Source organism: Toxotes jaculatrix, chromosome 10 (assembly GCF_017976425.1).
Source record: "Toxotes jaculatrix isolate fToxJac2 chromosome 10, fToxJac2.pri, whole genome shotgun sequence".
NCBI classification, from domain to species: Eukaryota; Metazoa; Chordata; class Actinopteri; family Toxotidae; genus Toxotes; species Toxotes jaculatrix.
This window is the reverse complement of record NC_054403.1, coordinates 2,099,576-2,116,739: the sequence shown is the minus strand read 5'-3', so window position 1 is coordinate 2,116,739 and position 17,164 is coordinate 2,099,576.

Sequence of the window (17,164 nt, the reverse complement as noted above, 5' to 3'; positions counted from 1 at the left end):
ACAAATGTGAAAACATCAGACAGATCAAGCACAGTCATGAAAACAAAAAATGCTGTAAAAAAGGCCCAAGCAGATCAATGAAAGTGAACACCTCTGTTTCATCGCCAAACCCAGCAACATGTATGTGCTGTGGAGAAAGACACTCCATACACAATTGCCAGCAGTTTGCTAATAAGTCTGCAGAGGACAAGAAAAAGTTATGTTTATGGGGCTTGGACTGTTTCTGTGTGCTTGTGTTTTGGTGTTTTTTCCCTCTGCCTCCCTTCACTCGATTCCCCCAAACAACTGACTATCCCTGGAACTTTGTTACTGCCTCAGTTGCCTCTGCCACTCTCGGCTTTAATTGATTCCGGAGCTGATGATAATTTTATTGATGCTGATTTAGCCACCCAACCTAACCTAACTTTCGAGTTTCTAGCAACCCCTAAGATAGGGCTTTAGATGGTAAACTGCTAGCCTCTGTAACTCACCGTACCACTCCAGTAACCTTGTTGTTGTCAGGAAACCATCGTGAAACACTCTCTCTGCTAGTGATCTCCTCTCCTTCAAAAAATTGTGCTTTCTTCTCCTGTCGTTTAACTCCTGCTGAAAGAAATTACGAGGTGGGGAACCATGAGCTTCTGGCAGTAGTCCTGGCACTGGCTGGAGAGAGCTGAGCAACCGTTTCTGGTATGGACTGATCACAAAAATTTAGCCTACCTGCACTCTGCAAAGCAACTCAACCCTCGCTCCCTGTTCCTGAGCTACTCACCTACCATCCTGGCTCACATAACACCAAGCCTGACGCTCTTTCTCGGCAGTTCTCTCCAGACACCTCACCATCTGAGCCAGCCAATATCCTTCCTCCCTCGTGCATAGTTGGAGTTGTGTTGTGGGATATCGAAACCAGGGTCATGGAAGCCCTAAAAGATCACCCAGTGCCCAACAACTGCCCCAAAAACCAGCTAACTTTCGCTCTCTGGTGCTCCGGTGGATACACACCTCTAAATTCAGCTGTCACCCTGGCATTTGTTGGACCCTCCTCTTTCTTCAGCAACGCTTCTGGTGGCTCAACACACCCAGGAATATGTCAATGCCTGCTCTGTCTGTGCCCGTGGCAAATCCTCTCACCATGCCTGTGCTAGTTTCCTCAAACCCCTTCCCATTCCTCACCGCCCTTGGTCTCATATTGCTGTGGACTTTGTCTCTGGTCTCCCTCCTTCCCAAGGTAACACAGTCCTTCTAACTATAGTAGATTGTTTTTCAAAAAGTGTCCATTTCATTCCCCTCCCTAAGCTCCCTTCAGCACTGGAAACGGCTAACCTGCTGACTGAACTCTTCCGCCTCCATGGTCTGCCTACAGACATCGTGTCAGACTGTGGACCCTTGTTAACTTCTCAGGTTTGGACAGCCTTTTGCAAAGCACTTGGTGCAACTCCTAGTTTGTCCTCTGGTTATCATCCACAGTCCAACGGCCAGACAGAGCGGGAGACCGCTCTCCGCTGCATAGCAGCACGTAACCCAGCCTCCTGGAGCATGCAGCTAGCCTGGGTGGAATATGCACACAACTCTCTCTCGAACTCCTCTACAGGTATGCCCCCATTTATGACTGCTAACAGCTTTCAACCTACTCTTTTCCCCAGTCAGCCTGGTCGGACGCCGGGGGCGTCCGTTAGAGTGGGGGTACTGTTAGTTTATGGGGTTTGGACTGTTTCTGTGTGCTTGTGTTTTGGTGTTTTTTCCCTCTGCCTCCTGTGGGAGGTTCCTTCCTGTTAGAGTGGAGAGGCGTGGTTTCCTGCTGGCTGGAGGTTGGCACACCTGCACCTCATTTTACTGTTCTCACTCCTTTTAAGTCGGAGCAGGGCTTCACTTCGACTGGACTGTCCTACCTTCAGTGGTAACTCACGCTGCTGTGCAAACAGTTCTTCTAGCAAAGCCTGTGAATTAATCTCTTGTTCTCTGTTGTTTTCTCCTTCAGAAACTCACCTTTGTACAGGATCGCTCCTCCAGCCAGAAACCTGCCAGCCACGTCGCTATGCCTCCACTCCTTAAACTGTCATCTGCCTGTGGTCTGCTTCTGGGTCCTCTAAACACTACAACCTAAATCTAACAATAACTTGTGTTTTGGTTGTCTTAGGAGAGGACACAATGCAAGAGACTGAAAGAGTAAAGCCACTTGTGGCATATGCAAGAAACAACATCCAACACCACTTCATGAAGACCATCCTGCTGCAGCAAACACATCATCCCATGCTGTGCAAGCAGAAGAAAACATATCCCTCTCTTGTAGCATAGACAAAGGGAATGGTGGGAGCATATCCCTGATAATGCCTTTTTGGATTTCCTCACCCAAAGCGCCTGGAACAGAGACCTTGGTGTATACCATATTGGACACACAGCAGTTTTGTAGACCAAGAGGTATCTAGGAAGATGGGGGTAAGAGTAGAGCCTGTCAAGTTAAAGCTTACCACTATCATGGGAAAGGATTGTTCAGAGTGAAAGAGTTAGTGGGCTTAGAGTTAGAGGGTTCTCCTCACAAGCTTTACACCAGAGACTTCACCCCCTGTTGAACGTTCCCACATTCCTATCTCAGAGACTGCCAAAAGATGGAAACACCTGAACAGCATAGCACAGGAAACACCACAGCTGATGAACTGTGCGATAGGACTCCTAATACGCATTGACTGTTCGAGAGCATTAGCACCACGTCAGGTCATCACGGGGGGTGGGGGGGAGGGGGGGGGGGGTGACGATGAGCCATATGCTGTTAAGACTGACTTAGGTTGGAGCATTGTTGGCAGCTCACCATGGGTTGCAACATCAACAGATGTGACAGGTCTGTGCCACCAGCTACTGTCATTAGAGCCCTTGAGTCAGACTTCAAAGATACAGACCGTGGGGAAAAGAGCATATCACAAGATGACATACAGTTCATGCAATTACTGAACAAACACCAGAATGCAGATGGACACCTGGAAATGCCACTCCCCTTTAAAACACACCCTCAAATTCCAGAAAATAAGAAGCTGGTTGTGGTTGACTACTTCTGCTAAGTATGAAGGCACAGTTCTAAATGATCATCTACTAGCTGGACCTGATCTCACAAATGGACTGACAGGAGTGCTCTGCCGATTCTGCAAGCACCTGATCGCAGTAATCTGTGTTTTAGAGAAAATGTTCCACAGGTTCCATGCAAGCCAAGAGGACGGAGATTAATTACGGTTCCTGTTAGGGGAGAATGGTGATACAAATGCAGAGCCAAAAGAGTACTGCATGAAGGTCCACCTTTTTGGAGCAACATCCTCACCTGGCTGTGCAAATTATGGAATGAAGTATCTTGCTAGCCAATATGAAAAGGAGTGTCCCACAGCAGCAAACATCATCAGGAAGAATTTCTATGTTGAAGATGGCCTCATCAGTGTAGAGTCTGTAGATGCAGCCATTAGGTTAGTGGAAGAGGCACAGAGTGTATGTGAAAAGGAGAGATTACACCTTCACAAGTTCATCTCAAACAACAGAGAAGTCTTGGAATCAATTCCAGACAGTGAAAGAGCTAGTGGAGTTCAGGATGTGGTCACAATGAATGCCCAGTCCAGACTGTGTTGGGAGTAAAGTGGAATATGAACAGTGACACCTTTTCCTTTAAGGTCGGTTGCAGAACTGATTAGTTCAAATTGGCTTACTGGATCCAAGTTTCTGTGGGAAACAGACCACACCAAAATGAACTCCAGAGCGTCTGGTAGGTGATCCTTAAGTCAAAACAACACAAGTACTAGAAAGGTAGTAAGAGAAGACAAGTTCTTGGAGAGATTCAAAGGGTTCTCAAAGTGGCATACAGCACTGAATGTTGTTGCTCAGATTCAGCAGCTAGCAGAAAGAACCAAGACAGCAAAAACCATAGATGTTGAAGACAGAAGAAAAGCCAGTCTTGTGCTTGTGAAACTGGCACAAAAGGATGCCTTCAAAAAGGAAATGCAAATGCTGAGTCACGGTGAGCTGCCACATAACCATTCATTGTTCCAACTTGATCCAGTGTTGTAAGATGGTGTCCTCAGGGTGGGAGGGCGATTTAAAAAGGCTTCCTTACCTCTTGACTTAAGGCATCCACTAATCCTACCGACAGAGACTGTAGTCGCACATCTAATCTTAATCTTGTCTCAATATCCTCCCCAGTGTTGACAGTTTTTCTACCCCAGATGAACTACTCTCACATTATAACAACATCCATAACCTTCTAAATAGTCTTGCTCCACTCAAAACCAGATCTGTCTCCTTTACCCTCACTGCACCTTGGTTCACTCCCGCTCTTAGACAATTAAAAGCAAAAGGACGTCAACTTGAAAGACTCTACAGAAAAACTGGTCTCACTGTGCATAAAGACATGTATTCAAACTATCTTCTCCACTACAAACGCTGTATTTCTGAGGCCAGATCTATATACTTCTCTGGTTTAATCAGTTCCAGTGAAGGAAACTCTAAGGCCCTCTTCTCCTTCCTTACAAGCATTACAAAACCCCTGGATTCACTTCCTTCTCACCCGTAGTCTTCGGATTTCTGTAATACTATGGTATCATTTTTCTCTTCCAAAACTGAACGTATTCATCAGCAACTTATACCCACTCCTGCTCATTCGAAAATCCAAATCCTCAACCTGCCAATTAGACCCTCTACCTACTGTCCTTGTAAAGGCCTCTCTACCTTCTCTGTCCCCTCTCATCACAGGCGTTGTTCACTCTTCCCTTAAAACAGCTGCTATAACTCCAATACTCAAGAAACCTGGCTCAGATCCCAACTCAATAATTTTTGTCCCATTCCAAATCTTCCATTCATCTCGAAAATTATCGAAAAAAACAGTTGCCACTCAACTCCATACACATTTATCCTGCAATAATTTATATGAACAATCCAAGCCTGGTTTCTGTCCCCTCCATAGTACTGAAACTGCACTTCTCAAAATCACCAATGACCTCCTCCTTGCCGCCGACTCTGGTTCACTATCCATCCTCCTCCTGCTTGATCTGAGTGCGGCCTTCTACACAGTTTCACACAACATCCTTCTGGACAGACTCTCCTATATTGGCATCACAAACACACCTCTCAACTGGTTCCACCCATACCTCTCAGGCTGCACTCAGTTCATTCAGCTAAAATCATTCACCTGTCATTCAGTCCCAGTCACTACAGACGTGCCCCTACCCGACCTCCAAAACACTGACTCACTCCCACTTTTCATGATGGTGGATGAGACCGGAAATTTGTAAACTGAAAACTCATGAATTAAGTGTCAATACCTTAAACCACTTTGTTTTATGGACCTCCTGATGGTCCTCTTTGACACTCCGAACATTGCTGCAATTTGACAAGCTGGTAATCCACAAAGAACTTGATGCTCCAGAACTGCACTCAGTATGTCAAATGCCAAACGCCCTGGTCCCTGTGTGTGTTGTGCCTGTTGCACCCTGGTGCCAGAGAAGCTGTGGAGTACTTCTTCTAAATTTGCAGTCACTCTATGGTCAATATCTTGGTTGGAAAGTGTGGAAATAACTCCAACAACTTCAATAAATTCATCTGCTTTACACACTACATGCTCTGGGCCAGCAGGTCCTGCTTCCACATGCTCTGCAAGGTCTAGAATATCTCTCACCAAGTCCCTTGAAAGCTCATGGAGGTCCTCCGTCAATGTAGCCGGCATGTTTTGAAAGACTTCAGACCAAAGCAATGGATTAGACTAGACTCTTGTTATCCCCACCCACTGGCTTTGATGGGCGAGTTTGACAGATAAAATAAATTCATGAAACACTGCAACACAAGACCATGAAATAATTAATTAAATAGTGAAATAATTATTTTACATAAAATTAACTGGTACTTTAATTAATACATGACACATTTAATAACACATCTATGTATTTAATCCAAATTTTAATTAATTCATGACACATTTAATGTGTATTTTAGTGTATTTATTTATTTCATTGTGGCACTTCCAATCCTCCACAGTAAATAAACCTCAACGGCATTTGACATAACAGCAAGGTAGAATAAATGAAAAACTGCAGAATGTTGTACTGCTGAGGTAACTGTAGAAACACCACTGAAGTGTCTTGGTGATCAGAAATAAACATTACAGACTAAAACATAGTCATTTTGGGCATGGTCATCATATTAAGTGTCATACCAAAACCTTTGAGCATGTTTGAGCACTCTGACATATTTACTACTTTTACCTGTCATTTGTGCGGTTGTGGTGAACTTGGAACAGAACGTGATTATTTTGTGCACATAAGTCACCATTTGAAAAACAATGAGACAGTAACTTGTATGTTTAAATACAAGCAATACATGAATTGCTGGCAGAACTTTGTTGACAGTATTTGTTGAGCACAACATCTTTCTGTAGTACAACAAATGTTATACATGAGATACTGAATAGTTATAATCTGCAGGTTGACCAGTCAATAATTAAACTTGCTTCTACTCTATGTATATCTACCACACAGTTTATTAATTAATCCCAGACCTAAGCCTAGTATTAGCACATTTGAAAGCCTTATCCTCAGCCTCTCACATCCAAACTGGAAGACAAAAAACCATTTGCTGTGGTGTATCGTCCACCTGCTGCTTCATCATCCATAAAATCCTCTTCATCATCCATAAATGGATGGACACCAGCACTCTTCCTAGAGCTGGCTGGCCGTCTAAACTGAGCAATCGGGGGAGAAGGGCCTTAGTCAGGGAGGTGACCGAGAACCAGCGTTCCAGCGTTCCTCTGTGGAGAGAGGAGAACCTTCCAGAAGGACAACCATCTCTGCAGTAATCCACCAATCAGGCCTGTATGGTAGAGTGGCTAGATGGAAGCAACTCCTTAGTAAAAGGCGCATGGCAGTCTGCCTGGAGTTTGCCAAAAGGTACCTGAAGGACCCTCAAAATTCTGGTCTGGTCTGGTCTGATGAAAGAAAGATTGAACTCTCTGGCGTGAATGCCAGGCATCATGTTTGGACAAAACCAGGCACTGCTCATCACCTGGAGAATACCATCCCTACAGTGAAGCATGGCGGTGGCAGCATCATGCTGTGGGGATGTTTCTCAGTGACAGGAACTGGGAGACTAGTCAGGATAGAGTGAAAGATGAATGCAGCAATGTACAGAGACATCCTGAATGAAAACCTGCTCCAGAGCGCTCTTGACCTCAGACTGGGGCAGCGGTTCATTTTTCAGCAGGACAACAACCCTAAGCATGCAGCCAAGATAACAAAGGACAACTCTGTGAATATCCTTGAGTGGCCCAGCCAGAGCCCAGACTTGAATCCGATTGAACATCTCTGGAGAGCTCTGAAAATGGCTGTGCACCAATGCTGCCCATCCAACCTGATGGGGCTTGAGAGGTTCTCCAAAGAGGAATGGGCGAAACTGCCCACAGATAGGTGTGCCAAGCTTGTGGCATCATATTCAAGAAGACTCAAGAAGATTTGAAGCTGTAATTGCTGCCAAAGGTGCATCAACAAAGTATTGAGCAAAGGCTGTGAATACTTACGTACATGCGATTTCTTGACTTTTGATTTTTAATAAATTTGCAAACATTTCAACTTTTCACATTGTCATTATTGGGGATTGTGTGTACAATTTTGAGGGGAAAAAATGAATTTAATCCATTTTGGAATAAGGCTGTAACATAATGTGGAAAAACTGAAGCGCTATGAATACTTTCCAGATGCACTGTAGTTCTTTCGAGAAACCACCATGAACAGATCAGCTTTCTGTTTTTTTCCACACCTCAAACCCCTCTGGTCCTTGGACACCTGTGGCTGAAGTCTCATAACGCTCACTTTGACTGGGCAGCAGGTCATAAATCATGTCTTCACTCTGCTCTACCGCCCCCAGGGAGTCCTCCGGTTCCAGATACCACGGAGTTGCCAGACCTCTCCTCCGTGCCCCCTGAATATCACGACCTCGGGAGGTTTTCAACAAAAGTAAGGCCCTGTCCCTTCCACCACATAGACCTTAGGACTGTCCCATTGACTTGATCCCTGGCTCCTCCCTGCCCTCTGGTCGACTGTACAACATGTCGAAACCAGAGCAGGAGGCTATGGAGAGCTATATACAAGACTCTCTACAAGTAGGAATTATCCGACCATCCTCTTCTCCCCTCGGGCCCGGGTTTTCTTTGTTGAGAAGAAAGATAAGACTCTACTTTGTCTGCATTGTGCATTGTCTACAAAGGACTCAACAACATAACTATTAAAAATAAATACCTACTGCCCCTCATTTCCTCAGTCTCTGCATGTTTCCACCATATTCACAAAACTGGACCTCCGGAACGCCTACCACCTGTTAAGAATCTGAGAGGGGGCTGAATGGAAGACTGCTTTTAACACTCCTCTTGGCCATTTTGAGTACTTAATCATGCCCACACTGATCTCCATTGGAGTGCAGCCTATCTTGCACCTGGTTGGCTGTTTTGTATGCCACTCTGTCTCCTACTGGAGTACTGGCTATGTGTTATCTCCCACACTCCACATAGCCCTGGTGCACCAATGGCACTGTTATGTGGAGATTTGTGGAGAACAATGTCAGTGTATGTAATACTGTCAGTAAATGTAACACTAGAAAAGAATAGTCTGGAAAGTTTTTAAAGAAAACTAGTCAACAATACCCCAGATTCCATTAAAAACAAGCAAAAACACACCAACCAGACAAAGAGAGATGAGAAAGGGACATGCCCAGTATCCTTGATCCTGGGCACAACCTACAATATAAAAAATGATGTATAGATGGTAAAGTTTAGTTTTTCTGCAGAATAACTCAGACTTTTGAACTCTGTATTGAAGAATAAAGCTGTCTGGACTCTACTTCTTTGATCTCCTGCATTTGATTGACTTTGTGAATTTCCTCAGTAGAAGACTTGAACACTTAGAATTCTGAGAAGGGAAAAGACTTAGAGAGTAAAAGAGTAAGGTGTGGTATGATGTCTCCTTCTAGAATTCCATATGCAAATGAGAGAATTTTCATCAAAGCAAGTCAAACCAAAAGTAAATGTAATTAAATAACATTCACTGACTGTACTCCAGTAAATGTTGACTTTCTGATTCCTTCCAGATTTCCATTTTGTGAAACTTTCTACTTTTCCTGAACTATTTTTTTCAGAAAAAAATCTTTGCTCAACCACAGTTACTGTTTATGATGACTGGAGTTACTGGCTCCATCACAGATTCTTATTTTCCAGTCCACATTAGACAAAATCCTGCTGTTGTTGGGTAAAGAACTTGTCAGTAACTGTCCTCTCCACTGAACAGAGGGGACAACGAGCACAAGATGATACTACATTTTACCAGTTAACAGTAGTTTACACAACCACCCTCTGACTCTCAATGTACATGTCAGGATCAGTGGATATAGTTCATCCTTTTTTTATCTACTCATAATTTTACCAAAGACTATGTACTTTTACAGCTTCTGTTATTTCAGCAAAGTTCAGGATGGCAACTTGATTCCATCCTTAAATGTTATTGTACCAATGTGCTGCAGAGAGAAGTGTCTCCTTCCTCAGGACATATGGACATCTCGTGTCTCACATCACATCTCTCCAACACCATGTAAAATACTTTGACAGTAGTGATCAAATATTTGAATTGTCCAACCTGTGTGTCATGACTTGAGTAAGAACTTGGACCCAAATGCACAACCCCACGTAACCAAAAATATTAGTTTTTATTCTCACAAAGTTTCAAACAAGGATCACCCATAAAGGGGAAAAAGGTACAAAAACAAAAAATACAAAATGCAAATGCAAAATCACTCTTAGCGAGGAGAAATACGGAACCAGGAGCTAAAACCAAACAAGAAACAAATACACAACCTGACTGGGGACAAGAGAGCAGCTCACCGGGGTAGGAGGAATCTCCATCTACAACTTGGAGGACCTTCCTCTCACCTTCTTAAGAGCGCTGTCTCATGCCTTTTGTCTGCTGATGTCAATGCAGATGAGAGCTGCATCAGCTTCAGTGTAGGACAGAGGACACGCGTCGTCATAGTTCCTTCAATTAAAGAAACATCTACAGGTCAGCTGATTTACTTAATAGAAACATTGTTCCTCAGTGTAATCTATGTCAGTGTGAGTTCTGCTCACACTAACAAGGATAGGCCTGTTGTGGGTGACAGGGACCAGGAGAGTGGGATGTAATGCAACAATCTAATAATAATACACCTCAGTCACCTTAAGGGGGCGGAAGGGGGGGGTTTAGCTGCAGCCTCACCACCTCTACTTTTGGCCTCTGCTCAGGCTGAGGCAGCTGTGTCTGACCTGCATCAACAAACAAAACTTTCCTCAGTGCTCCTGAAGGTTTTTCACATTCTGCAGTGAACACACAGACTGTTAATATAGCTCATTTTCTTCTTTTACTTGAAAAGTCATTTTGGGAAGTGTAGGGGTGTAATGGGGGCAAACAATGCTCCAATGCCCCCACTTGGTGACAGGCTCTCTCAAAGGGACTTTAAAACCTCTTCAACCACAATGTTTGGATTCACAGATGAAATTCAGAGGCTCCTCTGTGGTCCAGCTCAAAGTCTACAATGTAAGACACCCCACTGATCTCTTTATTAATCCAATTCACCTGAACACAAATGAAACAGAGTGAGAATCCTCCAGAGTTCCCCTGAGGCTCCTTCTCCTCGTGTAGTTTCTCAATCCTCCACATTTTTCCATCAACACATGTAAACATGTTTATTGACTGATCGTCTGATCTGATTTGATTTGTTTATTTATTGTTGCTTCTCAGTCTTTAGTGTTGACTGAACAGGAGTCTTCTGCCCTCCAGCGGTCACTGTCAGTAACTACAACTCTGCACACAGCACTGACAATGATACTGATGTTCACACTGACATTATTCCACATTTACTGACTTATTTTAGCTCTAATGTTCATCAGTCTGATAATGACTCTCTGTATGTGAACACACATATTATTACACTGCTATAAATACTGATGTCTGACTGATGGACAGATAATCAGAGAGTTTACTGCCCTCCATTGGTCACACTGACAAGTTGTCCAACAGGACTCACACTGATTATTAGGATCAATATGTACCAATCAGGATTGATGACATCAGCAGGAAGATGAAGACTGGTCATAGTCTGAATAATGTTCCATGTATTATTCCATCCGTGTTTTCAGTACAAGCAGATACACTGTAAAAAATGTGACAACTAAAAGAATCACTGTAAAAGGAGAAATAGAAAATGCACTGTAAAAAATTTTAAACATTGATTATCAGGAAATACAGTGTAAAAGAATTTAATGGAGGCTGTGCACTGTGTAAAATGGCAACAAAGGTGACACAGGATCTATCCAATAAAGTATGATGGTCATAGATGAGCTCTGGACTAATTTAGAACCAGGGGATGCTCTGTAAAATATTACAGCAGTGTAATGAACTTGTAAAAAATAAAAAGCAGCAGATGTATTGTAAAGTGGAAGTTAGGCTGCACTGTTAAAAACACAACAACCTGAATCTCAGAGAGGTTCAGCTGATTATTGATCATGAATATTTTAGAAGACAGAGACATGATCAAAGACCTGATTTCATTTCTTCCTTGGTTTGAGACACTGGCAGATGAATGTCTCTGAGCAGTGTAGATGATCTTATTATTGTCACAAGGGAAAGGACTGTCAAACATACGTGATGCAGTGTGAAAATGAAAACGACCAATGACAACATCAACAGTACAAGTACACAAGTATTATCAGCAGCCAGAGGATTCACTGTAAAACATGAAAAACAGGGTGAAAACCAGGTATACACTGTAAAAATGACAGATGAAGCTGAAAAACTCTTTAAACATTTTTCAAATAAACTTCACAGCTTCTTGTTTTAGTTAAATTTCAGCTGCTGGTTTTCACTCTCATCTTTTCTGATTTTTTTTTTTTATTTGACCTTTTTTTTTTATTTGAATTCATAGAATCGAGGCTCAAACTCTTCTTTCTAACTCTGTGAACCTCTGAAAGACAGTTTGACAAGTTTCTTTGTTTTCTCTCAGATCTTTCAGATAAACTGTGGCAGCATTTTAGTTTGAACTGAATCAGCTCAGTTGTCCCAAGATTCAGAGAAAGACAAAACACTGATGTTCACAATGATGCTTTTAATGTGAAAGGACAAGATCATGATTAGAATCTTCAAAAAGTAAAAGTCAGCAACATTTTTCTCCTGTAATAATCGTAGCTTCCATCTTTAAAGGACTGGAAGAGGAAGAAGTTTACAAGGAATCATTTAGAAGAGTTTAACAAATAAACTGCTTTAATACATGAATCTGAAAAGCTGTGTGTGAGTGAAAGAGACAGACATGTACAGACTGAACTATCTGTTCAACAGTGAGAGAGTTTCTCTAACAGGAGGAGACTCTCTCTGCTACACTCTACACAGAGACACTGAGCAACCAGACAACCAGAACCCAAACCCAGGATACAGAGGTTCAGTGAATGTGGTGTTGAAGGTGTAGAGGTGGATCAGTGAGTCAGAGGAGACTCTGTAGAAGGACAGAGAGCCAGCAGGACAGTCCACATACACTGCTACTCTGTCAGAGACAGAGGAAGATGATGAAGAGGAGGAGGAGGAGGAGATAGGTGTCTCTCTGTTATTGTGCCAAACAGAGTAACCACCATCAGAGCAGATCAGACTCCAGGACTGATTGTTCTCTCCAAACACACAATTTTCTCTGTCTCCTTTCCTTCTGATTCCTCTGTAACTCACTGATATATTAGCTCCTCTTCTCCACTCGACCTCCCAGTAACAGCGACCAGTCAGACCATTACTACACAGCAGCTGAGGACACTGGTCAAATCTGTCTGGATGATCAGGATATGACTGATCCTCCTTCACATGTGTCACCTTCCTGTTGTTGTCAGACAGTTTGATCTTTCTGTTTACTGTGTTTGTGTCAATGGTGAGTTCACAGAAATCTGATGGAGAGAAGAAGACACAACACAGCTGCAGTTATTGATCTATCACCTGATCATTGATTGACACTTTGAAGATGGTTGAATGTGAGCAGCTTTGTTTTCAGGAATCAAATGAAAACCACACTTACACTTCCTCGGTCTCAACCATCGGACTCCACCAGGCTCCACCCTGAAAGGAGGAGGGGGGTCAGACCAGCATGTTCTCTTTCAGCATGCAAACATGGACATTACATGGCTCTCATACACAGATGCTTTGATTATTCTGTTCATTCAGCAAAGAGACAAAGGACCTGGAGTCCTTATCTTGGAATTATATGGAGCAGAGAGGTGACATGGAAGAAAGATTTCATCATTTGTCTTCTCCATTTGATATGACCTTTGGTGTCAGACACAGCAAAAGATCTCAGAATGACAAGATGAGGATCTCAGAGAGGTTCAGCTGATTATTGATCATGGATATTTTAGAAGAAATGGGGTGTGAGAAATGTCAGTTTACACACATCACATTGGACGTGCTGACATGGTGGTAACGTATTGTGTCACTTCCTGTTTGCTGCTTCTGCACTGTGGTGTTACGAGTGTTATCCTAGCTTATTAATCAGCTCTAACTTTGCCGTGTTCTGTGGTCAATCTCTGAATTCCTGTACACGTATATTGCCTTAGTTAAACATCTGTGGTGCACGTGTCCCTCGGGATTTAACACTACACTCTAATCACTCTATCTCTGGTCCGCTAGCTTAGCTGTTAGCAATGGCTTCTCTTTCTCCTGCTGTCTCTCCTCTCTCTTGCACGGTGTGTGAGATGTTTAGTTACTCCTCTGCCTCCTTTAGCGATAATGGTATGTGTAATAAATGTAGCATTTTTGTAGCATTGGAGGCGAGACTTAGGGAAGTAGAGGCTCGGCTCCGTACCATAGATAATCGCCCCGGAGCAGCGCTAGCTAGTCAGTCCCCTGTAGCTCCTGTCAGCCGTTCCCCGGCAGCTCCCAAGCAGCCGGGAAGCCAGGGCGGCTGGGTGGCAGTCCGAAGGAAGCATAGCATGAAACAACGGCCCATGGTTCACCATCAACCACTTCATGTTTCAAACAGATTTTCCCCAATCAGCGACACACCCGCTGAGGAAAAAACTCTGGTTATTGGCAGCTCCATTTTGCGAAATGTGAAGTTAGAGACTCCAGCGACCATAGTTAAATGCATTCCTGGGGCCAGAGCGGGCGACGTTGAATCGTATTTAAAACTGCTGGCTAAGGATAAACGTAGATTTGGTAAGATCGTTATTCACGTCGGCGGTAATGACACCCGATTACGCCAATCGGAGGTCACTAAAATTAATGTGGAATTGGTGTGTAACTACGCCAAAACAATGTCGGACTCCGTAGTGTTCTCTGGACCCCTGCCCGATTTGACCAGTGATGACATGTTTAGCCGCATGTCATCATTCCGTCGCTGGCTGTCTAGGTGGTGTCCAGCAAATGACGTGGCCTTCATTGATAACTGGAAAACCTTTTGGGGAAAACCTGGTCTGATTAGGAGAGACGGCATCCATCCCACTTTGGATGGTGCAGCTCTCATATCTAGAAATATGACAGATTTTATTAGACAACCAAAGTCATGACAACCCAGAGTTGAGACCAGGAGGCAGAGTTGCAGTCCTACACGCTTCTCTGCAGTTTCTCTAGAGCTGTCACCCACCCATGATTCTTATGATTCTTACTATTCCTACCATTCTAACGATTCCCTTTATCCTATAGAGACTGTGTCTGCTCCCTGTCAACAAAAAGTGTATAAATTAAAAAATGCAAGAGGTGTTATTCATAAAAACCTCAAAAAAATTAATACTACAAAAGTATCTGAACCTAAAAACACCACAATCAGATGTGGCCTATTAAACATAAGATCTCTCTTGTCTAAATCTCTGTTAGTAAATGATTTGATAATGGATCAGCAGATTGATTTATTCTGTCTGACTGAGACCTGGCTGCAGGAGGAAGAGTATGTCAGTCTAAATGAGTCAACCCCTGCTAGTCATATTAATTATCACATTCCTCGAGGCACAGGCAGCAATCTACCACTCAAGTTTATTAATTAATCCTAGACCTAAGCCGAAATATAGTACATTTGAAAGCCTTATCCTCAGCCTCTCACATCCAAATTGGAAGACAGAAAAACCAGTACTATTTGCTGTGGTGTATCGTCCACCTGCTGCTTACTCTGAGTTTTTGTCTGAATTCACAGAATTTTTATCTGATTTAGTGCTTAGTACGGATAAAGCAATTATAGTGGGCGACTTTAATATTCATGTCGATACCCACAATGACAGCCTTAAGACTGCTTTCTATTCAGTATTAGACTCAATTGGCAAAATGTCAACAAACCAACTCACTGTTTTAATCACACCCTTTATCTTGTACTGACCTATGGCATAGAAGCTGAATATTTGACAGTATTCCCTCAGAACCCTGTTTTATCTGTTTTAGTAACATTTGAATTTACAATAATTAACTGCAGAGTATCTGGGAATAAAATTAACTACTGTAGATATTTGTCTGATAATGCTGTTATCAAATATAAGGAAGCTATTCCATCTTTATTATCTCCGCTGCCATGTGCCAGTTTTACAGAGGGCAATGGCCTAAACGTTACTCCAGCAGATATAGACTATCTAGTTGATAGTACTGCTGCTTCATTGCATTCAACCCTTGACTCTGTTGCCCCTTTGAAAAAGAAGGTCAGTAATCAGAGGAAGCTAGCTCCATGGTACAATTCACAAATACGTACTTTAAAGCAGATATCACGAAAGCTGGAAAGGAAATGGTTGTCCACTAATTTAGAGGAATTCCACCTAGCCTGGAAAGACAGCTTCATAACGTATAAAAAAGCCCTTCGTAAGGCAAGAACTGCCTATTACTCATCATTAATAGAGGAAAACAAGAACAACCCTAGGTTTCTTTTCAGCACTGTAGCCAGGCTGACAAAGAGCCATAGCTCTGTTGAACCATGCATCCCCCTAGCTCTTACTAGTAATGACTTTATGAGCTTCTTTAGCAACAAAATAGTAGACATTAGAGACAGAATCCATCTCATCCTGCCTACAACTGTTAATGATGTAGGTATGTCTAGAACAGCATCTTTAGAAATGTCTGCCAGTCCTGATTTGTCGTTAGACTGTTTCTCTCCCATAGATCTCGCTGAATTGACTTGAATAGTTTCTAAATCTAAATCATCAACATGTCTTTTGGATCCTATCCCGACCAGGCTTCTTAAAGATGTTTTGCCTTTGATGATTGGCACTAACATAATAGACCAGATAAATCTCTCTTTGATAACAGAATATGTTCCATAGGCTTTTAAGATTGCAGTTATCAAACCTTTACTTAAAAAGCCTTCTCTGGACTCTGACATTTTGGCAAACTATAGACCTATATCCAATCTCCCCTTTAATTCTAAAATTCTTGAAAAGGCTGTTGCAACTCAGTTGTGTGACCATCTACATAGGAACGGTTTGTTTGAAGTTTTTCAGTCAGGATTTAGAGTTCATCATAGCACAGAAACAGCACTGGTGAAAGTTACCAACGACCTTCTCATAGCATCAGATAATGGACTCGTCTCTATACTTGTCCTGCTAGATCTTAGTGCTGCATTTGACACTATTGATCATAGTATCCTATTGGAAAGATTGGAACATGTTATTGGGATTAAAGGAAGAGCACTAGACTGGTTTAAATCATATTTATCAGATAGATACCAGTTTGTTCATGTTAATGATGATCCCTCCATATATACCAGAGTAAGTCATGGAGTTCCACAGGGTTCTGTGCTTGGACCGATATTGTTCACCTTATACATGCTTCCCCTAGGCAATATTATCAGAAAGCATGGAATAAATTTCCATTGCTATGCAGATGATACCCAGCTATATTTATCTATGAAGCCAGACGAAACAGATCAGTTAGCCATACTTGGCCTGGATGACCTGTAACTTTCTACTTCTGTATTCAGACAAAACTGAGGTTATTTTGTTTGGTCCCAAACACCTCAGAAACAGTTTATCTAATCATACAGTTACTCTGGATGGCATTAATTTAGCCTCCAGTACGACTGTGAGAAACCTTGGAGTTATTTTTGATCAGGATTTGTCCTTTAACTCACACATAAAACAAGTCTCTAGGACCGCCTTCTTTCACCTGCGCAATATCAGTAAGATTAGGAACATTCTGTCGCAGAGTGATGC